We start from the raw sequence: 25,172 nt of genomic DNA on the forward strand, positions 1-25,172 counted from the left end.
AACGCTTCTAAACGCTCGTGGTAGTTGGTATAAGATTCATTATGCTTTGGGAAACAGAAATTTCTTGGAGCGTAAGTCGCTTGTTTCTATCATCTCCGTATTTTGTGACAAGCTTATCCTTGAATCTGCCATAGTTAGTGTTAGCGTCTAAGTCTAGTATACTTCGCGCTTCTCTTTTTAGTTTTGATTTCACCACAATGAATAGGAAATCGTTAATTAAGTCCGCATGAGGGACTGTTGCTACTCTTCTGAAATTATTCAGAAATGAGTCGCACCTAGCAATAAAATAATCTAAGCTACAAGAAGATTTGCCATCAAATTCTGGCAAAAATTGTATGTGGGCATATTCAAATTTAGAGAGTAATTCTCCTTCCATTTCTAAAAAAATGTTGTTTTGCCATAAATACAATAATTTAATTAATTACCTAATGTAACTGATGGTGAAAAGTAACGTATCTGTTCGATCCTACTAATTCACATTCAGTTAAAAATACACTAACAAGTTAGTAATTCATTGGTTTAATTCGATTGACTTTGAAAAGTAACGAATCTATTCGATCTTAGTAGTTCACGTTCAATTGAAAGGAAAATATGCTTATTTATTATGTTACTGGGGTTGAATTCAATTGATATTTGAAAAAGCAACGCATCTATTCGATCTCACTAATTCTCATTTCAATTGAAAGGAAACATGCTTATTTATTCTTTATAGTAAAGTTTAATTCAATATGATATTTAAAAAACGACGCATCTATTCGATCCCACTAATTCTCCATCTAACTGAAGAGAAAATATGCATATTTAGTGGTTAGTTAAGTATTAATTCAATTTGATATTGAAAAGCGACGCATCTATTCGATGCCACTAATTCGCAATCTAATTGAAGGGAAAATATGCTTATTCAGTGATTAGTAACGTTAAATTCACATTCGATTGAATAATTGTATTATTCTTATTACTTAATTGAATTTAATTTAATTTTAAAATGAACTTAAAAATGAACCAGGCTATTCTGAACTTGGGTTCACAGAATAATATTTATAAAATGTGAAGGCGGCAGTTTACCGTTGGCACGTATTTAGAAATAGCACATTGTAAAACTTGTTGATATTCACTTACAGATTTGAAAAGATGAACAGCAATTTCAGCATCCTCGGTCTGCAGTGGATAGTTGGGTGGTTTCCCCTCTGATTGTCAGTTGCGGCGGTTTGGACGGATAGGCAGCTAGAGGATCGGCAGGCGGGCAGCAGCAAGTCCAACTAGTGTGGTCTCAGCCGATAGCTCCTTGTAGAAGTTGTCGCTCACCTCCAATCTACTCTGTAGTCGATCTGGCTAGGATAGACGGCTTGTCTATATCGGACGGGCCCCCAGTAAAGTTTTTGTAGTTTGGATTACTACACGGTCACAAGTTCGACCGTCGGTGCGCAGTAATGACTGGTAGAGAAAGAAGTCACAAGTTTGGACAATGTTTTATTCTCAAGACAGATATGACCTGGTGGTCCACACACTAAGACTTAATCTAATGTTGTGAGCCCCGATACATTTGTGGAGCTTCTTTTATAGCATGATATCTTTTACTTATCATTAATGGGAGAACAACAAGTACGAGGTTTGTCCGGAAAATACGTATAAAAGTTGAATAATAACTTTATTTGACAATTATTCAGGTATTACAACATGGTCTCCTTCAATGTACTCTTCCTGAGACAAGATGCACTTCTGCCAACGCCGTTTCCACTGTTGATAACATTAAAATCACAGCAATAGGACGATGTTGATAACATTGTTTAAAGTCTTCAGTTGTGATGCTGTTCAGTTGCCGTGTCGTTTCTCCCTTGATGGCTTCCACATCGCCCAAGTGCCGCCCCCGAAGCACCATTTTGCATTTCGGGAACAGGAAGAAGTCACAAGGGGCTAAATCGGGTGAATAAGGCGGGTGGTCTGTCACGGTGATAGAGCTTCGGGCCAAAAACTCACGCACAACGAACGACGTGTGAGCGGGCGCATTGTCTCCGAAAACTTGTTGCAAACACTCAAAAAGCTCACAGCATTTCTTACCTAGCTTGGCAAGAAACTTGATGTTGATGCGCTGTTCCTCAATCAGAGAGAGCTCCATACCGACGGCAGGTGAAAACGGGTAACTTTCAACAAGCAGCTGCACACTGCTACTGACACGCAGAGCTCTCCGACTCGAACTGAGCGTTGAGAAGATTGGCGACAACAGCAGTGCCACCTGGCGGCGCCTCCACGATACGTGATACGTCACCCCGACGGATTTATACATATTTTCCGGACAAACCTCGTATGACAAAATATCACATGAGCGGATGTTGGACGGCAGTGCCGCTGGCGATAAGAAATAAACAGTCAATAAGAGGAAGTTGCCTCAAGCGATTAGTTGGCGGCAGCTTCCCTTGGAAACATGATAACAATGAGTAACTATTTACAATCTTAGAATTGGCACAAACACAGTATCACATTAGTTGGCGACAGCCTTCTTTGGGTCTTGGGACATGATAACATAAATCAGCTATTTACAGTCTTAAGGTCGGAACAAACACATTCCTTGTGTCTTGTGAAACGATAGTATTAATCATCTATTTCCGTTTAAAATTGATATCTGGTTTCCTCGAGGGGTCTTGAGTGAATATGCCTTCCCATATCGGAAACTGTAGGTAGGCAACATAACTCTCGTAGCTGCGGAACGTACTATGTTGGTGAAACAAAACGTCTGATCTTTACCCGCCTAAAAGAACACATCCGTCCCACCATGAACAAAGAAACAGATATTTCAGCTGTAGCCAAGCATCCCTACGAAACAAGACACGGAATATAATTTGGCAAGACCAAAATCCTAGCAGCTATCCCTTGGAATCTGGAAAGGAATATTCGTAAGGCTATCGAAATCATGAAATACCCGAACAATATGAATTTAAAAGAATGGTATAAAATCAGAAATTCTTGGTTGCCTATCATACATAGATTAAGACATTCAGAGCACAACATAAACATGCAGGACGAACCTCCAGTTACATAACAGCGTGGGCAAGCCCCACTACCTGGCTGTGACACATACGTTTCAGAATTCTCACTAGAAAGCAGCCATTCACCATCACCACCATTTGGTACATTCATACCCTCAGCCAAGCGTTCATAGCGAACACATCAAGGAGAGACGCGGCACCGAGCTAGCTACCTGTCAACCGCCAGCTCGCCAGCATCGCCCGTTGTCGTAGGACAGCTATCCTAATCATGATAAAACCTTCAATAATCATATTTTGTATAATAGAAAAATATTATCACCGAACGTATATGAGTAGGTCCAGTGGAAAAGATTTGCTCTGAAGACTTGTAACATAGCAACAGACACTCAGACGTCCGATATAGCGGCGAAAACATCACCATTAGGTCTCTGATGTGAAACATGTATATTTTCTTTGTAGATTGTTTTGAGAGGAGTGATTGTTTTTTAGGTTTTCTGACAGGAATAAACAAGTGGGAAGAGTGTTTTTGTTTAAAAAGGAGAATTTGACGAGACTAGGATAAGTTTCGTAGTGATAATAAAGTTGTTTAGAAATACGTAAACGTGTTCTCGTGTGATATTTTTCCTCCGTAAAATAAAAATCGCATATAGAGAACGATACCCTCAAGCATCCTGCGTACCCGCTGCCAGCCCTTGAGCCAGCACTATATAGACTACCTGCCAAGCATCTCCAGGCCAGCCAGCCTGCCATTGTGCGGGCACACTACGGAGACTAAGGAAGAAGAAAGAAATTTGTCTAGCGCTCAGTGCGTATCTGCTCGTGTCTTGTCTCGGCGCGACCCGATAAATCTACACATGACACGACTGGTACCCACTGAGTGCGCCTTTTCAGACGCTGGTCCTCCTCGGAGTTTGACCTTTTCTAGCGCTCCCGTACCCTACCAAGCACCCTCATCTTCCCACCCCCCCCCCCCACACTGCAATACGGATAACCCTGGTGGACTGAGTAGCTGGGGCCCATATTGAAATTTCAACCTCCCTCTAACAATCACCTTCAGTCAACACAGCCCCCTCCATGACGAAAACTTTATACTTGTTTATAACCCAACCCCAAAACCCAATCTTCTCTACGTCACCTCCGACATAGAATTGTCACAACCCTCCAACCAGTAACTCACCTTATCCACAAGATAGTAGAAGATCCCGACAACCTTGCATACATCTTCCCCAATGACCCCTCCGACTGTTTCACATTGTCAGATCTCCTCTCTAACAATGATATCCCTGTCTCCCCATACACCAAAATACAAGAAGAAGAAGAAGAACAAGAAGAAGAAGAAGAAAATGAGAAACTGAAGAAACCGAAGAAGAACATTCCTTCGAGCAGCCTTATCACTACACCAGCAAAGACACTCCATTCCCTATCGCCTCAAAGTGTAACTTCCTCATCATTCCTCTTACCAACCCAGGACCCATCCCTGTCACCCGCCAAACCGTCATTCAAGCCATAGAGCCAATCATAACTAAACACATAGCCGTCATCAAGGAGACTCACAATAACCACCTCCTGATCACTCCCATCCGCAACAAGTCATTAACCGCCATCCTCAGCAAACTTGAACATTCCGGTGTCCCAACCCCAATTACTGTCAATCCCGTTAATAACTCCGTAATCGAAAGCAATCCCTCCCTCACACACCCAACCACCTGCACCAGCAATCGAACCAGGTCCTCTGGAACTCCAACCAAAATCATCAACACTCGCCATTCCGAAGCTCAAACTAATCCGCTCCCCCCCTCCGCCACCCTCACCGCTCACAGCACCACCCACCCACACTAACGAAGTTCAAACCAACCCCACACCTACACTAACATATACTGATTCTGGGCCTGAACACCCAGTTCCCAGCTCACATAACACCACCACACAGACCAAGGGCAGACGTAAACAACCTGCTCCTAAGTCTACTCCACTCGCCAACACTGTTTCTCGCCCCCGTCCACCCACACAACCACACTCCTCACTAGTCACTATGTGCTATAATTGCCTAAAACTAAACCACACCAATGCTACCTGCACGGAAGCTACCCGCTGCAATAGGTGTGGTGGTCCTCACCGCCACACAGATTGCAAGGTACCAAGGGACCAGACGAAGTGTGCCAACAGCCAAGGCAGTCATGCCGCTTCGGTTCCCTGGCTGCCCGTTTACCAAGCGGGCAATTAGAGCACACTATAAACTCACCTACACACCAACAAGAAACCTCCCTCACTCCTAAGCCTCAAAATCCCGCCCCACAACTCGCCCCGCTCACCATCCCTCCCAACCCCCAGCCCCGCCAAGACAATGCCACCCTCCTCCTATCACTGCTAAACCTTCTATCTCCTCACCTCGCACTCCATGTACCCGCCATGCCTATCAATCAAATCATCCTGCATTAACCTGCCTGCCAAGAAACACAACTCCTCATCTCACAGTAAGCCCTAATCAGATCCCCCATCCCAGCATTTGCACTGACAACTCCCCCTCATCGACCTTTACCTACCTCGCCCTGTGCACCGTAATAACACTAAGCGTCAAGATAGTTAAGCAATATCGGGCGTGGTCACTATCTGGATGGATGACCAACAATAATCCTCCCTCACTCCTAAGCCTCAAAATCCCGCCCCCCAACTGGCCCCGCTCACCATCCCATCACTCTTCACCCCACATCAAGATGACGTTGGACTCTGACTTCGGAGATTCAACGATATTTTCTCAACCGCCCCGCAATGGGCGCAGGTCATATCCTGACCAGTGAAGAGAGAACAACAGCAAAACTATCCAGCACCAAAAAAGTTATGCTGCAGAAGAAGACCATCATCATAAAATAGCACTTAAGGCCCTAAAGGGGTCGATGGGCTAATACTCATGATAAAGGCCCTGCCTGCGCCAATGAGAAGGCTGCTACTACTAGAAAGCCAGAGGGCTTACGTCAACCACGAAGGCTAGGATATATAAGACCAAGGTCAGGAATCACTCTTGTAGTGTGATTGCTGTCTGGGAGCCTGATTACCTCGGATCGGGTATGGGTATTTCAGTCGCCTTGACAAAGAATACTGCAATGTATTCGAAACGCGTCAAACTGTACACAATGTACAGAAAGCAACAACACGGTTCAACCCGAAAAAAGAACTAAATATTTCTACATGCCGTGGAAGCTTCAATTCCAAGAGAGGAGCGCCACCTTGTTGTAGGTAAAACCTTTTAGTTCCAAACACCTCTCTGATGGTAGGCAAAATCGATGTTAGCAGCATATGAAGATACACCTCATCATTTACGGTACCTTCAAAGAAGAATGGTCCAATCAAATTGCGCGATAACGGACCACACCATACATTAACACCGGGCACATTAGCGTGTTTGTCCACGTGAACGTGAAGATTTTCAGGAGATCAGTACACGCAGTTGTGGCGATTTACAGTACCATTCAGTTTGAGTTTGCTCCTCGTCAGACCAGAAAACCATCCAGCAAACCGTTCATGCTTGCGAAGCAGGATCAAATTACTCGGAGTACTCTATCCTTCGATCCGGGTCGTCCTTGTTTGTAGCGTGCAGCGATCTTGGAATGTACACTTTCCACTTTGCAGGTTTCAGAAATCGTCTTGCGGTTGATCGGCTTATCCCGCTTTCACGTGCACCCTGATTCACAGGTTTTTGAGGTGACCTAGTCAAATGTTGCAACACAGCAGCTCTGGAAGCTAGAGTTATTGATGTTTTTGGTCGGACAGATCTTTTCTTAGGCACATCCTAAACAGTACCGTCAGATTCAAATTTATCCCCAATACGATAAATTGTTGTACGTGTTGGTGGCTGAGTTCCGTACACATTACGCCATTGCCGTTGTAACTCCATCATGTTTTCGCATTTCGAATACCACTTTAATACGGCCATGCGTTGTTCAAACGACAATTTTTATTTCATTCATTGCTGCACACTCATCTGCTGGAAAAGGCACACCACGATTGTCGCACCATTCACGTGACATTTATCATCTGTTGGGAACACAATGTACTACGCTACCGCGTAAGAATTGCAACGATATGTCATGTTGTTCCAAAGATATTAACTATCAAATATTGCGTACGTTTTTCTGCGCCCCTCTGTATAATACGAATGAATTTGTAAATGTTTTGCCAAGCGCAATACTCGAGAACAGCTGGAACAATTCGGCTAATTACATTACTCAAATATTTTCCTCGTTCAAACTGTTCCTAGCTGCCAATTCAAACATTTAATTCATCGGGAATGTTTATAGTTGAAGACCTTTACTATTCCTAATTGTTAAAAACCTGTGTTTTCCATATACAGATACAAGTCGAAATATATAACCGAACAGGTTCAAAACAAACTGTGTGATCGAGGATCTAATGTGCACTAATAGGAGAATTTATACTAGAATGGGTGGGCCAACATGCAAGACGTTTCAAGCACCAACATTTGATGAAGTTGCCATTGTTATAGTTGTAGACCTTTGCCCAACCTGATTGTTTTTAAATCTTCGCTTCTCAACTGACAAACAAGGTTGTGTGTTCGGATCCCACTGGTGTCTGGTTGGCCATTTTTGTTCTGTACTTAATATCTCTTCAACACGTACTAAATGTACGTAGCACGCCCTACTAGGTTGAGAGTCAGTTTCGATTACAATGCGGTCGTGAAAATTCAATATTCCTTGATATATGTTTGGTTAATTGGTTTATGTTGTGTGTGTTTCCATATGTACTCATTTCAAGACTCATGCTTCCTACAAGACGCAGGCGGAGCAATTTCGCCCGAAGAACTCTAAATGCTACAAACCAAGCTAATTTTCAATCTAATAGGACTGCAGAGCAATGTCAAGTGCGAAATGGAACTAAAAGGATTCGGATATCACAAAACCATGCAGCGCGTCATTCAGCTAATCATCTTCCAAGTGTGAATCGATCTGCTTTAAGTTACGATGTTTCAATTTACTACAGTGGATCTATGGACTCAGTTTGCACACATTGTAAGGCACTGAAATCAAAACTAAAGCTGCTCATTTGTGTCGCGCAAATGGCAAAGTGAAAATAGTGCCATTGGTTTCACCACCAGATCCAATGGTTTCAGGAACAGGAACGTGTTTCACACATTTCCTCACAAATATCCAAATATATAACAACTGCTTAAAAATGACTTCATTTGGGGTAACAAATTGATCAACATCTTTACATATCGACGATTATTTCATCAATATGCTGTCGGCATGTATGTCAAAATTAAAACAGAGCGATTGACATTCATCACATTGAACCAGAGCAAACTCCGTTCTGAAGAGTATATTCACCTTGGATATGCGATTAATACTAATTGAAATGCATAGTTCGGGACAATTCCATGTCGACTTTTAAGGTAACATATAACAAACAGACATATCCCCCATATTGCTTTGTTTATTTAATAGTTTTTAGACCAGTAATAAACCTACCTTTTTAATTTTCAGATAAAAGACCAAATATATCATCGAGCAGAATCACTGTTGTCGGTGTGAGATGGCGATTACAAATACCTGCAAATTTATTTCATGGGAAATTCTACACAAGAAACTGATCTGCGTTGTGCACATAACAGTTCAGTGAAGAGGTATATTGTAGAACAATTACAAACTATCTTTCATCAACACAATCGGCTGTTTACATTGTTGAAAACTGCACTGGATCTCATGCCATCTGATAATTACAAAATTGTAATCAGAGCTGATAAAACTGTCGATCAACATGCAAGACGTTTCAATGCACCTATAATTGATGAAGTTGTCATTGTTATAGTTGGAGAAAATTTGGAAACCCGTGATATTATTTTACATTGCTGGAATGATCAGTTACAGCGTGTGTATGAAACACGCCGCTTATATGATGCACTGCAATATCGCATCAAATTTTGGCAAAGTGAAGAGGGTTATCACTTCTCGATCATCATGAAAAATCCCGTTATTGGTACTTAAAAAATTGCTTTAGTAATGGAGATTTTGTATCAGCTCCTATATGTATTATATGCAAGTTCAATCAATGTCAATTAAACAATAATTTATTTACAGGTTCCGAAAACAACAGAAAGTCAGTTCATTGAAGCATTATTCATACCTCCTTATGGTCCCTGAAAATGAAAACAATCACATTTTCACACATCGACGATTATTTCATCAATATGCTGTCGGCATGTATGTCGAAATTAAAACAGAGCGATTAACATTCATCACATTGAACCAGAGCAAACTCCGTTCTGAAGAGTATATTCACCTTGGATATGCGATTAATACTAATTGTAATGCAACGAATTTCGGACGGATGACAATTCTTAAAGCAACATACATCGGAAGTCCTAGACATATGCACCGATATGCTCATGGCATCTCAGTAGATTTATTTAGCACATCAGATAAGACCACATGAAGGTGATGACATGATTTCAGCTGAAATTCCTGATGTACAAGTAGATCCAGGCTTGCATGAGGTAGTTATTAGAAACATGATTCATGGTCCCTGTGAAACACTTAATCAATGTTCACCGTGTATGCTGGATACGAAATGTTCGATGCTTTATCCACGCGCATTTGTGCTAAAAAACAGTTAATGAAAATTATGGTTATCCACTGTATCTCCACCGATCGACTGCAGACAGCGGAAGATCAACAATTTTCAAAGTGAATCAACAAGATATTGAAACTGGTAATCGCTGGATTGTTCCATGTTTACCGATCCTATCAACGATTTACAAGGCGCACATCAATGTTGAGTCTTGCCATTCCGTTCAATCTAACAAATAGATTTGTAAATATGAAACGAAAGGAAGTGACATGGCTGTGATTGGAGTTAGTGCTGATAATTCCAATGATTAAGGTACCCAATAACAAATGGGCCTCTATGTTAGCAGTAATGAAGCAATTTCGCGCATTTTTTCTTTTCCCATTCATGAAAGGCACCTCACTGTTGTTCACTTAGCCATACACTTGTAAAATTGTCAAAGAATATATTTTATGACTCAAAACGCATTACAACGAGCGTTGAACCACCATACAATTTTGACCACTTTTTTAATGTGTCCGAATGATGATTTCACCCGAATACTGCTATTCTCCGAAATGTAAAAGTAATATACTTGGAACCAATCCTCAAAGATATTTGAACGACGGAAACAAAGAAAACCAGTTCCAGGTTACCCAAATGTATATTCCACCGATGCAATAGGTCGAATTTATTCAGTCCATCCAAGCAACGATGAGTGTGTTTTTGTTTTTGAGATTGCTATTAGTGAATGTTCGAGGCCCAACATCATTCTAAAATTTACGAACTGTTATAGTGAATTGTGTGGCTCTTACAGAGATGTCTGTCTACGTTTGCAGTTGTTAGAAAATGACGCTTATTGGGATCAAACTCTCAATGATGCTGTGATTTCTTCACAAGCTCACGAAATAGAAATAATATTGCTTTGTATAATTATATCAAAATGCTGCCCATCACAACCAATTGCTTTATAGATCAAACACAAAGATCATATGTGTAACGATATCTTGCATAAAATGCGCATTGCAACACGAAATTAAAATTTACACATCAGTGAGGAAATGTACAACGAGGCCTTGATATCAATTGAGAACAAGTGCTTGATGATGTCAAACAAAGAATTCTGTCAATTATGCATGGCCGCGCCCAATCGTCCAATGCACAACGCTTTTAATCAAGAGTTGCAACGCGAAAAAATGTACGATTTCGATGCTTTAAGAGAATCAGTACAAATAACTCTTCCGCTGTTGAGCCAACTACAAAAGTACAGTATGTATTTGATACTGCTATGAAAGTTTAAATGATGTATCTGGAGGGATTTACTTCTTTGACGGCCCCGGGGGTCAAGGTTAATTTAATTGATGTTTGCAATAATTCGCACACACAGTGAAATTGTTTCATCAGGCATTGCAGCTATATATCAATCAATCAACCAATACTGATCTGCATTTAGGGCAGTCGCCCAGGTGGCAGATTTCCTATCTGTTGTTTTCCTAGCCTTTTCCTAAATTATTTTAAAGAAATTGGAAATTTATTAAACGTCTCCCTTGGTAAGTTATTCCAATCCCTAACTCCCCTTCCTATAAATGAATATTTGCCCCAGTTTGTCCTCTAGAATTCCAACTTTATCTTCATATTGTGATCGTTCCTACTTTTATAAACGCCACTCAAACTTATTCGTCTACTAATGTCATTCCACGCCATGTCTCCGCTGACAGCTCGGAACAGATAGGTAGTGAAATCAAGTTAGAAGAGATACCTGAAGTGAATAACTTGTCACTAAATAACCTATTAAATCACATTGACGGCTTAAAATGGGCTACCCATAAGACACAGGAAGTAGAAGATATGGTGAAAAAAGGAAGAAGAAATGCAAAGACAAATGATTTATGAACATATTAATGTGTACAAATATATTGTGTGGATATTTATTGGTATCGTAAGTTTAATTTTAGGATGTCATTGTTGTAATTGTTGCTGTCCGAAACTAGGGTTTCCAGCAAAGAAAAGGTTCGAAGATGCACGGGCTCATTGCCCTAGTCTATGTATAAAGCAAACAGTTATTACGAAGGATGATAAGGTTAAGACTTCAGATGGAGATTTAACTATATTCCAACATCCCAGGCTGATCCGGCGACGCTCGGAGATGTCTGAGGAGATCATGGAATTACACTCCAGGCCTGCTGGGGTTGCATCCATTTCTTCCCTAAAGGGGGAGATGTCGTGTACCGACCTCCCCATGGACTCGAACCGGCGGACTTCCAGATGGACTGCAGCCGGGTTTCGCAGCCGAGACTCGATCTCAAGGTGTCAAGGGAAACAAACTAGTATTGGAATAATAATCATCGATATGAGACACCTTGTAGTATCACAGTAATTGTATAATAATTATAGTCAGAATTAACATTTAGAAGGAAGAAGTAACTTTTCAAGAAGTTACATGTATTGGAGAGCAGTTTGTGAAACGCGCTTACGAAAGCTCGTTGACTAGTGTGGAAGCTTGTTTATTTGATGTGGACAAACAGAGTTGGTATGTGAGCCGGGCGGCCGACGTCCGACAAAGGGACAAGGCAGAGAATGTGGCCAGACAAGGCCAGTACAGTTGCACTTTAGAGAGAGACAAGGAAGGATGAGTGCAAAGTGAGACAGAGACAGAAGTGCCTTAGTGGCAGCACGTACTGTAATAATTATTGGAGAATGACTGATTGAGGGCGCCACCGACTAGGTGAGTAGCTTAGCAACGCCCATCAAATCCAACCCCTAAGGTAGCGGGAAGGGATCGACCTTTGAGTCCAGGAGTAGAGATATAACCCTAAACCATGATGGCGCGGGGCTCTCTCCCAACCAGTAATTCGTACTTTCAGAACGAGGCTCTTTCGAGCAGTTGTTCGTGTAAGGGAGTTATACGTGCCGCAGGGCAAAATACAGATGTACGCGTAGTCTTAGAGTAGGCACGTGGAGCAAGCTCTCTTCTTTTTCAGAACGACATATCCAACTTGTAGATAGTTGTATATAGTAGACTTAGTCGTCTTAGGAAATAAAAGACAGTGGAGATTATCAATTCTTTCATTTCGTGAGATGCGGGACAGAGTCACACCTACAATTACCTCCCTACTTTCCGCTTGGCAGGACAGGTAATACTTCAACATCCTACTGCCTGGTGACCAACCTACAAGAACGTCTCTCAGGACAGCTAGGTCACGACAGTGTTACAGACGTAGAAATTGGTATTAATAGTCTCCTTAATAAAAGATATAAACATATTTTATCGACTTGAGAGAGAGCTGTTTCTCACATGGACAGTTCTGTGTCGCATGCTCCTGAGCTCTGCCAATAGCCTGAATACGTTGGCCCCAAAAGGCAAGACCACATCCGTGGTTTTCTAAGAGGTACAGGGATAAATGGAAATCATTTTTCGGTGAGTTTTTATACCTTTCGAATTTTCGGAAAATGATTTAGTGCTGCTGCGATGAACGATTACTTTTATCAAATTACGAAATCCACGCGAGCAAAGCCGCGGTTAACAGCCGGTAACATATATATACAAATATACATATATATCTATACAAACATACATCTTCACATATCTTCTACAGACTATTCACATAATTCATATAATTTACAAAATTATCACGTTCCACCCTCAGAAGAGCTTTCCGTATTGCAATGCAAAGGTGATGAAAAATGTCGAGTGACCCTTCTGATTTATGTTCTTAAGGGCTTGCATGAACCAAGAATTTTCGTGTGCAACCACCCTTCATTTGGACAGGTGAATTGTGCATTTCTGCTTTGTTTGCCTGCTTGGAACATGTATAGCCTGACTGTCCACTTTACTCTTCAAGCATTTTGTTGCTAACATTATTGCGTTCGCACATTTTCGGCGCGTTGCCAGCGTATTAATTCTAAGATATTTCACACATTTTTCATACATGTTTGAAGAGAGTGGCATAAAGATTTAAAGCTGAATGTGGCTCTCCAGCTAACAGAGATGATTGCAACAGTGGTTGTTGATGAAATGGCTATTAACCCTCTACTGCCCAATGTGACTTTGAAGTCACACATCATTCTGTACACATTTTCTACTGTTAGAATGCAATTGAGCCACTACTTCCCAGTGTAACATTCAAGTTACAGTATGGCTGTGTGATTTTCAACTGTTTATAGTTTAATAGTTATATGCATAAGCCACCAGGAAGCGCCAAATGTATGGTTGGGAGCATTTCCCAGGCACATGGCGGATAGCTAGTTTTACAATTACGTTTTGTGTTATTACTAACAAATTATATGCATAAAAAATATAGAAACCAAAGGTAAGCATCTTGAATATTTTATGAGACTGTTATTTTATAAATTAGTCAATTTTCACATATCAGAACATTACTGCCCAGTGTGACATGGAAGTCACAAACCTAATTTTTGAAAATCAAAAATGAAAATTCAATAAAAACTGCATTTATGTGTAGTTTACAACATATTTACTTAGTATATGGCAGAGAAACTTTTTTAAAACACAACAAAATAATTTGGGCAGTAGAGGGTTAAGGAATGATTCCTTTACGACTGAACTAGTGACAAGTTCTTAGGCGTGATCAGTGGTGAAGGTGTATACGGCACAGATATTGAAAAATCTCCTGCCTTCGCGAATACACGTCAATTTTGTGCGATCCAATTCCTCATAACTCAGCCTCATTTAAACATATTATTAAAAAATATGTCAGTTTTTAAAACTGTAGACCTACTACAATGTGTTGAAACTTTAATTTATTGTGTTTAATAGTTTTAGAAAAAATGAACACAATTCAGAGAAAACAGGATTTAAAAGCTGTTGCGTATATTTAGCACATCTCTGCACCATAAAACTGTTCGAATTCCCCCTCCAAGTATTTTCTGGCCCTCTTCAGATTCTTAGACTTTTTCCTATCCACCTTCGAGAAATTCTGTTTTTCTGGGCCAGCCTTCAACACTCCAAATTCGTCCATTTGGGTACAATCTGTATATTATTTTTTTATTTTTATTTTTTTAATGAGAACTGAAATCAGTCCATCCAGCCATTCTATCCGGTCGATGTCCTTCATTGTTTTAAAATGAAAGGTATTCATGCAAAGATTTGTCATCAAGAATTACAAATCACTTAACTTCCGCCTTCCTTATATTATTTGATTTTTCAACATTTTTTTCTCATTGAAGCAATTATGTCTTTGGTTCTAATTGGGGTACGCAGTTCGTTTTAGTCTACGAACACTCAGATCTTTATAACCTATTTGGTATTATTAAAAAAATGAACTGCCGCCATTGGATATTCAAAGAGCAAACAGCTCAACGCATGGCCTTGTTCCAATGAACGTTTACTCAGCCGCCTTGGATAGTGCGAAAGTTTGTTGTTACAGGGAGCTCCTTATCAGCCATCTCCAGCGAACATGGTTTTTGCATTGTAACTTGCAGATTCTTGTATTTCGTCAACACTCAACGCCTTTTCTTACGTAATGCTAGTTTTTCTTCACACCTACTTGCTCACTGCATTTACGGAACTAGAAGATATGCTTTGTTCTACGAAAGTTTCTGATAAGACACGGTTTTGCTTGAAGACGTACACATTCGATTTTGGCAAGTAGATTCACTTCTTTTAATTATTGTTGGTGGTGGCAAGACAAAGAAAGCCGAGGTATGAAAAACGGAAGTTGGAAAATACAGAGTCCAATTTGATGACGTGTGGTCATTCTTCAACAACAAAACAGATGACTCCTCGAGCATGATAAATTTTCAGTGACGTGACGTGACAATTTTGAAGTGATTCTTATTATTGGTGATGGAAATTCTTTATTCCGCGCAATTTCTTATTGTTTATATGGTACTGAAAATAGACATACTGATATACGCTCATTGTCTTTGACAATATTACGAAAAGTGGCTTGCATATCTCAGTTATTATTGGTGACGAGTCCTATGCACAAACTATCAGTAAGGTTACTGATTATAAATGTGTAATGCTTGGTAATGGACAGAAAGGTGGACATGCTGAACTTGACAGTGCGGATGCGTTCTTTTCCGAGCTGCTCTTCAGAGTTCACAGGGAAAAATAGTGATTTAATAACGGATTAAGTTTTTGGTCACATGAATCATCACTTATTATTTATGGGAATTTGTACAATGGAGATTAAAATATATTGAAAAAAATAACTATTTCTTCAGTAGGCGGCAGAGAACACCAACCCATCAATACAGTTTTTACTTCTCAAGTTCAGGTTCCTAAACTTAAAGTCACTTTAACAGGTCTTCGTGAGTCAACTGCTAGGACTGTAAGACAGCGTAATCACAAAAACGACGGTCAGAAATTTAAGATTGCTTAAAAGTGTGCTATTTTGGATGTTATTCCAAATGTGGGACCTTTTTCTGTTGGTGATTTTCAAGAGGTTTGTCAATATTGCTCTGCGCTGTATTTTAAACCTGAAAAGAATACAGCAGGATGCTTCATTTTCTGTTATTATGATGGAAAAATAAAACTCCCACCTTTTACAATTCTTGACAAACCGGAACAGCTGTTCGCTGGTGGTGATGGGAAATACAAAAATTTTAGACAGAATATTCGGCAGAACAATAATTCAATGGCATTTGTTTCGTTTGGTGCTAAAGTTGACTTACACTTGCACTTTCAGAATAAAGTGTGTGGTTCATTAACGAATTTCAAAATTATACCCTAAAGACAGGCAAAGTGCTTCATATGGCCAGTTATATATTCTTGACTTCGCCAAAGCTAATGATATAGGAATATCCCATGATGCTAACCTACATTTGACCAAAGGGACACTTACAGATTTGAATGATTTGTTTAATAAATTTAATCCTTATGTTCGTTCATTCAAGAACATGAATTAAAAGGTCGAGGAGAAAGAAGTTCTTGCTAAAAAAAATCGTCTTTGACACAGTTTTTTTATGCGGTTCTACCATGAACCTTCTGCAGATAAGCGACGTTTTAGTGATCCAAAAAAATTTGAAATAGCTGCTGAGTGTGAAACAGATAGATATTCCTATCGAGGGTGTGCGTCAGGCAAAAATAAGGAAGAATGCGGGATTATATTTTGTACAGCATTTCAGTGAGAGGAGGTGGTCCTGCTGGTGCCTTAGAACCTGTGATAAATTTTGGAAAACTTACTCAACACCTTTTTGGGGATTATTACTGTCGTATTGGAGGGGATAGACTAAAGTACATTCCGAGGGAAAAAAATTGCGTGTAGATGCATATGTAGGTTAGCAGATGCTGTACGTGTGGGAGCTGAACAATAAAATTTGACAGTAGGTAGGATGGTAGTTCTGCCTTCATTGTTCACTGGAAGGCCAAGGAATACGATGCAGAATTACCAGGACGGTATGACAGTAGTCAGAAAATTTGGGAAACTCGATCTATTTATCACATTCACCTGTAACCCTGCATAGCCCGAAATAATAAATAGTTTTCATCCTTGGGAGACAACAAATAATCGACCGGACATTGTGGTACGGGTTTTCCATGCAAAGGTGCAAGAATACGACTCATTTAAGAAGTGGAAATCTTTGCAATAGTTAAAGCGTTTTTGTACACTGTGGAATTTCAAAAAACGTGGGCTGCCTCACATTCATATCACTAACCTAAGAAGATACTTCGAAATTTAGGAAAACAGAGGACATAGGTCAAGTTGTATCGGCTGAAATTCCCGATCTTTGTAGTGAAGAACTCTATTAAACGTTGACATCTCATATGGTACATGGACCATGTGGTCATCTTAATCCTTTCTGTGTATGTATGCAAGAGGTAAATGTTAAAAGGACTTTTCTAAAGCGTTGAATGAGGAAACAAAAGAAAATATCAATGCCTATCCAATTTACCGACGGACAGATAATGGTAGAATCAAGAACTAAACGTATTCATGGAGAGTTTGTTGAAGCAACGAATCATTTCATTCTTCTACACAATCCCTTCCTTTTGTGTAATAGCGTGCTCATTTCAATGTAGAGATCTTTTCAAGTGGGCGTTCGATCAAATATGTGCATAAGTATGTCTATAAAGGTCATGATTGCTGTAATAAAAAAGTAGTGTCGAAGATGGTACCCTCGCTCATGATGCTCGATATGTTGGACCAAGTGAAGCTATTTGGTGAATATTTGCATAGCATATGCACGATCAGTCGAATACTGTAGTTCGGTTGCCAGTTAATTTGCCCGAATCTCAGAATGTTTACTTGAAGCATGATGCTCCTGAGGAAGCATTGATCCAGACTGACTTACGTACTGCACATTGTTGCATGGTTCAAACTGAACTGCAATCCTACGGCAAGAAGTCCTTAAATTTACTCTGAAACTCCAGTTCACTATGTATGGAGTAGCAATGAATGGCATAAACTTAAAATGCATACTAAAGGTATAGGCCGACTGTACAATGTTTCACCTTCTGATTCGGACCGATATCATTTAAGTCTATTATTGCCAAATGTGGTAGGAGCCACCTGTTTTTAAGATTTGAGGACTTATAGAACCGTAATGTACCATACTTTCAAAGCAGCCACCCGAGACACACGTCGTAACCTGCTTGCCTTGTTTTCATATTCTTCATTTACCGTATTTTATGCGATGTCTTATGTCAGTTTCTCGTGGCTGCTTGGCATCGTATATGCCGTGCCCGATGTGTAATTTATCTCCATTTAGACAGATCTCAGTTCATGCTATGAAGATCGTTAAAACATTTCTTTATAATCTGCATGTTGTGTGATCTTTGGCAGTCGGACAGTGAGAAAGAAATATAAGATGGAGACGATGTTTTTTGATGTGGCTTTCGTATCTTACAGAAGGTATTATAAACGTTTTAAAACGTTATCCTATACGATTCTCAGAGCTTGGAGACAGAGCTATGACTACTTCTTCCCGGGGTAAAGTTTGTTCATTTTATTCGCGGTTTGAAATGTTTGTTCCTATCATTCCCGGTTAGCCGTTGGTAGTAAGCCTGTTTATAAAGAGGTCGCTCGTTTTGTGTGTTATTTCCTTTATATCTCGTTGCAGACTCATTTTCCGTTTCCTCCCTTATTTACATGTCAGCCTATGTGTACTCATTTTGGCCTAGAGCGAAAGGTGGTATCAGTCCGATTGTTCATGTGCGTGGTGGGTTTGCTTACTGTGTTTGATGGGAGACATTTAATCTTTCTTTATCGAGATCGTGTTCTACATTATGTTTTGTCGCTGATACTCTATGTTCATGTTCGTCTTTCTGCACGATATGAATACGTGTCATGCAGCGATAAGTTGCTTACGTTGTGTGTTTGGACTGGTTGTGCCATGCCCGTGTTGCGGCAATCCAGGTTTCTGATCTGTACTTTCAGATCGAACTCATGAGCCGTTGACCGAAGCATTATATGCTGCACGATTTTTGTCGTTTTGTGTCGTGCCATTGTACTGTAGTACTTTATATTTCGTACGTTGGTCTCTGAGTGTGGGCGAGAGTGGAGTGTGATTACCGGGCCCATGCTAATTTTCAGTATCTAGTTATTATTTATTATTATCATTGTTCCCATTTTCTCTTATTTTCATTTCTGGCCTTCTAACCAATTTATGTTTGGTATTTCCACCTAATTTTTACACCTTTCTGCTGCGTGTTTATTTATTTCTTGTTGCTATGGCAACCCTTTAATTTACTCTTTCATGTTCCGTGATTGTTATTTTCAACCGGTCCTGATTTCGCTGGCATCCTTGATTTTATTGAGGATTTAATCTCCGTGGGTATTGTAATATAAAAAAGAGAGTATAGATTCTGATGGTATATATCGGGATGATTATTTTTCCTATTTCTAGAAATTAATACTTTGGAATATTATCTTAAGCACTGTGCTCACTGTGTGGTGAGATAAATATTATTTGACAAAACAGATTCCTCTACTGTGCTCTCTAGAGGTATACGAAAGAATTTATGCCATTGTGTAACACTCCCTTTGGATGGACCGTTGTTGAACGTCATGTATGTAACTAACTGACTTACCATATCGCTATGTATTTGTTCCTTTATGCCAGTCTTGGACTGATTTCTCCTCTGTTTGTGATAATAAATGTGTTTCATTTAAATAAACCCTAGATTTGCGTTGTTTTATTATTATTTTGGGGACGTGCCTCTTTCACTCTGTAAGTCTGAGGCTCGGATTCAGCTCCAGGCGATTTTCTTAGCCAGTTTTGACCAATCCAGTGAAATAAGCAGTAGTAAGTTTGTTGACACCGCAATACGAGGGTTAATTTTGAAGATAATGAATGGCAATGTGGCCAAAAGGATGTAACGGCCTCTCACCTAATTACGGCTGCTGTCATCACGAACTCCACTTGTCTTGCTCTACTCGCCGCTATCAACACTCATGTAATCGGCCTTGTAGATTCGCTGCGGTCTCGCCTTGCGCCCGTCCTGCTGAACAGCTCACTGCATAATGACCCACCAATGGATTACGTCATCCGCTGCGTTACTGTCTGATGTTTCTCGATGTTGTATGTGTTTCCTTCACGAACTTTCTGTGGTGGTATAAATTCGTCCCCCAATCACTCGGTCTTCAGTCCAGCGCTGATACCGAGTGAGATAGGAGTGCCATCCAAGGGGCTACCAGTATTTTGCTGGGAAACTCCGTTTATTTTCTACTGCATTGGGTGAGCAACAGAGTGCTTTGTTTATTAGTATCATCATTCTTTATCTAATGGATTTTGGCAGCCAGGGCCTAAAATTACCTTCGTTTTTATGACCGTTTTTTTAGTTTTACATGAGTGTTTTTTTTCCAACAAAGTATAACCTCCAATTAATCAATAGACTCATTTTGGAATGATTGAACACGAGGCTTGGACTCAACAACCTTTAATATGAACTGATTTGTACTCTGCATCTCAAAGTGTTTAGCCGACTGCCACTGTTGTGATCCCGTACTCGTTCCTTCCTACTGCCTTCTCTTTTGGTTCATGTTGGAAACTGTATTCATTTATTCTATTACGCCGAAGCTTGCAGTTTGCTGTCCTTTTGAATTGCCTTATTTAAAACGTTTTGTAAATTGTCTAGGGATTTCCTGTAAATACATTATTCAGAGTGATTGTTTCATTAATGTATCATGTTATGGAATGCTAAGTTGTGATTTGGGTTATCTTTCACGTAGAAAGGATACATAGTCTTGATTACACTTTGTTATTCTTCTTATCCCTTCCAATGACCTCCCATTGGTCCAAGCTTTTTTCTCTTTGGATAACCTGTCAATGAACCTTTATTAATTACTACGTCATATGAATTGCTGTTTTTCATGAAATGCCGCACATTAAAACATGTTTGAATCCATCTACACACCAAGACGTAACAAGGAAGCCTCTCCCTTTTAAATGCCATATCAGCTTCGGCAGTTATATGCCTGCATATATATATATTTCAGTCACCGCCAAATGCTTCGAATTTATGGAATGTCTTGAAAGAGGCTATGCCTGTAGATTTCCTTCATTCACATACTCCCGAAATAGTTTACCAATTAGCTGTGCAAGACATTTCCAGTACTCTAAAATTACATGTTTTTTCTCTTTGATCTTTCCTTTTACTTATCAATGAGTGTCCCCCTCAAACTTGGGAGGAAATCCAGGTCGGGGTACTAATACACTTGAGTTCTACAGCTAATAAAGAACAAGAGGTTGTTATTGTCGAAATTATACGGTTACTCCTGAATAATTATGCGTCTACAAGTGACTGCATGGCAAACTTTTGGGGTGGACCAGGCGGTGCTGGAAAAACTTTTGTGTATCGGTGTTTAATCCAAAGTTGCATTAATTTAGGAATAAAAGTCATTTCTGTAGCGTGGACCGCAATTGCTGCTATGTTGCTTCCTCATGGTCGTACATGTCATATTTAAATTGCCTCTAAATTTGCATGAACATTCTGTATCAGGTTTTAATGTGAACGGTAAAGAGGCTTATATTATTCGTTCTGCTAAGTTCGTCCTTTGGTATGAAGCACCCATGGCAAATAAACATTCCTTAATGTGTATACCGGTTACTGAAAAATATAATGGGTAATGAGTCAAGATGGGGATTTGCCTACTTTATTCCTGTGTTCAGAAACGTAGGCTTTTGAGATAAAATTACATTTTAGGGTATTCTTAGCTAGATTTAGTTGGTTTATTTGTTCCCATAAATGACATCAGGGGTTTGTGCCTATTTGGGGTATAATTGCCTATTTGATGCCTTTTGACTATGTTTTAAAGAAGCCAGTGTTCTTCCAATGCATTGTATTGTAGCTGTTGCTGGTGTGCTCGACAGTATTATCTTCTCCATTCTCAGTATCCCTTTACCCCACGTACAAAAACAGAAATTCTCGGAAGTCACCCGAAATAGTGCTTGGGAAATTTCCATCAGGAGAAACAATGAACAATTTGAGCTCTAAGCATTTAACACCACGTACCACCTACTGTATGTGATAACCAATCAACGGCGAACTATTTTGCACAACCTATATCCCCCAACTCCCTCTCGATGCGAACTGTTGTACTCGTAGGCTACATCTTCAGAACGTGTTGTGATTTATTTGAAGAAGAAGAAAATGAAGAAGAAGAAGTGTGTCTCTGCATCAACGCCCAAAGAAAAATCGTCGAACTCCTACTGGCTGAAGCAGTGGATCACATGGGATCCCTATTTTACTAAGGATGAAAGGTTAGTCTTATGCCAAGCTTGCTGTAAGGAGGTAAGTTCGTTTGCTCCTTTTATCTCCTTTCCGTGATTGAGAACTATGATCGCATTTCACTGTAGCATATATAGACCTACTAATTTATGTATTGTGGCAAGTTGTTTTGTTGCAATGCTGTATGAGTCGTGAACTTTCAAAATGTTCGTTGTTAAAATGTAAATGATAATTGAATTACTGGAACGCTGGTGGTCTCTTGTCACAGAGTGGATGAAAATGAAAAATTGGTATTTTGAAGTGTGATTCATTTCCTGTTAAAATCGAGATTTACAACTAAAATGTAATTTTTAAAACTCTTTTTTTTTTAAATCGTGACTTTCACCAGACTTATTTGTAGACTCTATTGAAATATATTACGCTTCCGCTAAGCCTCCGCGAAAAATAGGTTGTAGGTCCAATGTGGTGCAGCTAGGATGATGTCTCAGAGGCTAGAGATACAACATGGCACGGCTCGGACCATGTCACAGCGTGTTTTACAAGGCTGCCAAGACTATCATTACAAGACCAGGCCAGTGAAAAAAATTGTGGTTCCGTTTAGTTACCGTTATGCTGGGAGCAAGCAAAGCGAGTCTGGGAGGCATAAGCTCCCAGGTTAAGGCCACGAAGCGGCCAACAAGCTTCAATCATCCCCTAGAGTCTTACTAAATTGTGACAAAGAATAAAGTAATGGGCGCATGCCATGACAATTTGAAATTACGTGGTATTCTAATTTTCTACGATGGTGACAGACTTGTGGGCACAGATGATGCAGGATCTATTGCAGGCAAGAGGAAATAGTCTTCATGGCAGCTCAACCGGCTGACAAAAAACGGCGAATAGCAACAAATAAAACGTTTTCAAATGTGAGATTTAGAGTGCCTCCCCTTTAATTCCTTTACATGAGTAGTAATACGGCTATGGGCATTTTGGTGGGACCCTGACAAGCATAAAGGAAGGATCTATCCTCTTCGCTACTCAAGTATCGCATCACGTCATTTTTGTTATTAGTTTTTCACCCGGTGAACTCGACACGACACTACCTAATTATAACTAAAAAATCTTCGAGGACATATTTCCATGTAAATTACGAATTCCCTTGTTTCTACTAAGTATTATTTCCAATTAGCCCAAGTGTAATTTAAGACAACTGTGTTACTTTTCGGATAAAATGTGAACATCAAGATCAACATAAAAACACTGCGATGAATTTGACAGGAGTACAGAAAGCTGTATCAACGCAGCCTTTGTACCAGTCCACTGTGAACAGTGCCCAACAAGAATTTGCTTCAGCCTTTTTCACTGCACTGGTAGGAACTAATAACCCCTTCCATTAACTGGAACATCCAACATTCAAAGAATTTTAAAGAAAATACACAGATTCAACCTATGTTTCAATTTTCCCTGTGAATGAGGAGTGGGTACACTACTACTGTTCAAATTTTGAGGATTTTATTTCACTGCCCTCACAGTTGCCCAGTGCCTGGAGCTCATTCAGGCATAGGAGAAGCTAAGAAAAGCTTGTTCTGCTATTGGATTTCATCCGTTTTGGCATTCCTGACTGCAAACTTCAACAAGCTGTCAGGAGGAATCACCGAGTTGGAGAAGAGTGGCATGCCCCTGATGGAGTCATTTTGGATTGTGGAAGAAGTCAGGGGAAGTTTTGACTGAATCTCTGGGAAGGCAGCCACTGTCAGCGAAAAGTTAGATAGGGTTCTGCAGCGGAATCCAGGATGGAAAGCGATGGTAAAAGTAGCCAGGGTCATACGAGGTGAGGTAGATGAAACAATGAAACTAAGACCAGATAAAGTGGCTTCATTGGAGTTTTGTCCCTTTACTTCATGTGATATTGGGAGATCTTTCTTTCAGTACAAAAAACATTCTTCATGACAGGAGAACAAGACTGTTGCCGGAAAACACTGAAAAGTTGCTTGTTGCAAATTTCTTTTATAGTTATTGAGTGTAAAACTTACTAGTGATTAACTAATCGAATGAGAACAATTTACCTGTTAAATATATTTATGATCCATGGGAATATGTGAGTAATCCTAATTACTTAAATTTTTCATGCCTATTTTGTAGCTGAATACTTGTTCGGATAAGTAGGGTAGACTACACACTTTTTCAAGTGTTTGTCCCTGCGCTTTATTAACGTTCTTATAGAAGGCTAATCGACTTGATACCTTACCGTGCGTGCGTGCGTAGATTGTTTTTCCTCTTAGCAGCATGTAAGTTATTAGGGACGTTCTGCCATCTGTTGAGTATATATTAACAATCTGGGGAAGGTCAGAGAATCAAAGAGTATCTAGCAGAGAATAGTATTCTTCTATCAACAGAAGAGGTGTATACTCTCTGGCTTCTTAGTAAACAAACATGGCTGCATACAATGACATTACTAAGGATGAAAATCACTATATCAGAATATGAATGAAAGTGTTAGTCGCGTAGCAACCTGCTAAGTACAGAATGTATTGCGGGCTAGGGTAACCCATCGCCTTCAATTATTGGAGTAAGCATTTAATGATTTGATTTTATGATTACTCAAAGTTGGCTAAACTGAGAGACCTATACATGTCTTATGATTCACCGGAAGGTAATTCCGGAGGGAATAAAACAGAAATGAAGCAAATCGTTACAGTAGAACGGAAGGACGGATTTTCCAAAGATGTTTTTAGTAAACTCTTTAATATATAGGTATTAGAACAATTCAATCAAATTTAATTTTCGGAAGTATAGAAATTTCAGTTTTCTTTATTAATGAATGTGACCTTTTCGGTTAATCATTAAGAGTTTCTACGCCTGTAGAATTAATATTTGTGTGAATAATCCTATTTAGTTATGAAAAATAGTATGAGGTCAGAATAGCTTGATTCATTGTACGTTCGTTGACAAATAGATTAAAGGATGCAGCTCAAACTACAACGTCTTTCGAGCTACAGAGCAGTGTTGTGTTC

General features: G+C 39.8%; 1 protein-coding gene across 1 annotated transcript in view; it reads right to left on the minus strand.

Annotated features, from left to right (window-relative positions):
* LOC136858689 (A disintegrin and metalloproteinase with thrombospondin motifs 12) overlaps positions 1–25,172 on the minus strand; it is a 477,582-nt gene that overhangs the window by 142,064 nt on the left and 310,346 nt on the right. The window lies entirely within an intron of this gene.

This window comes from Anabrus simplex, chromosome 1, assembly GCF_040414725.1.
Source record: "Anabrus simplex isolate iqAnaSimp1 chromosome 1, ASM4041472v1, whole genome shotgun sequence".
Lineage (NCBI taxonomy): Eukaryota > Metazoa > Arthropoda > Insecta > Orthoptera > Tettigoniidae > Anabrus > Anabrus simplex.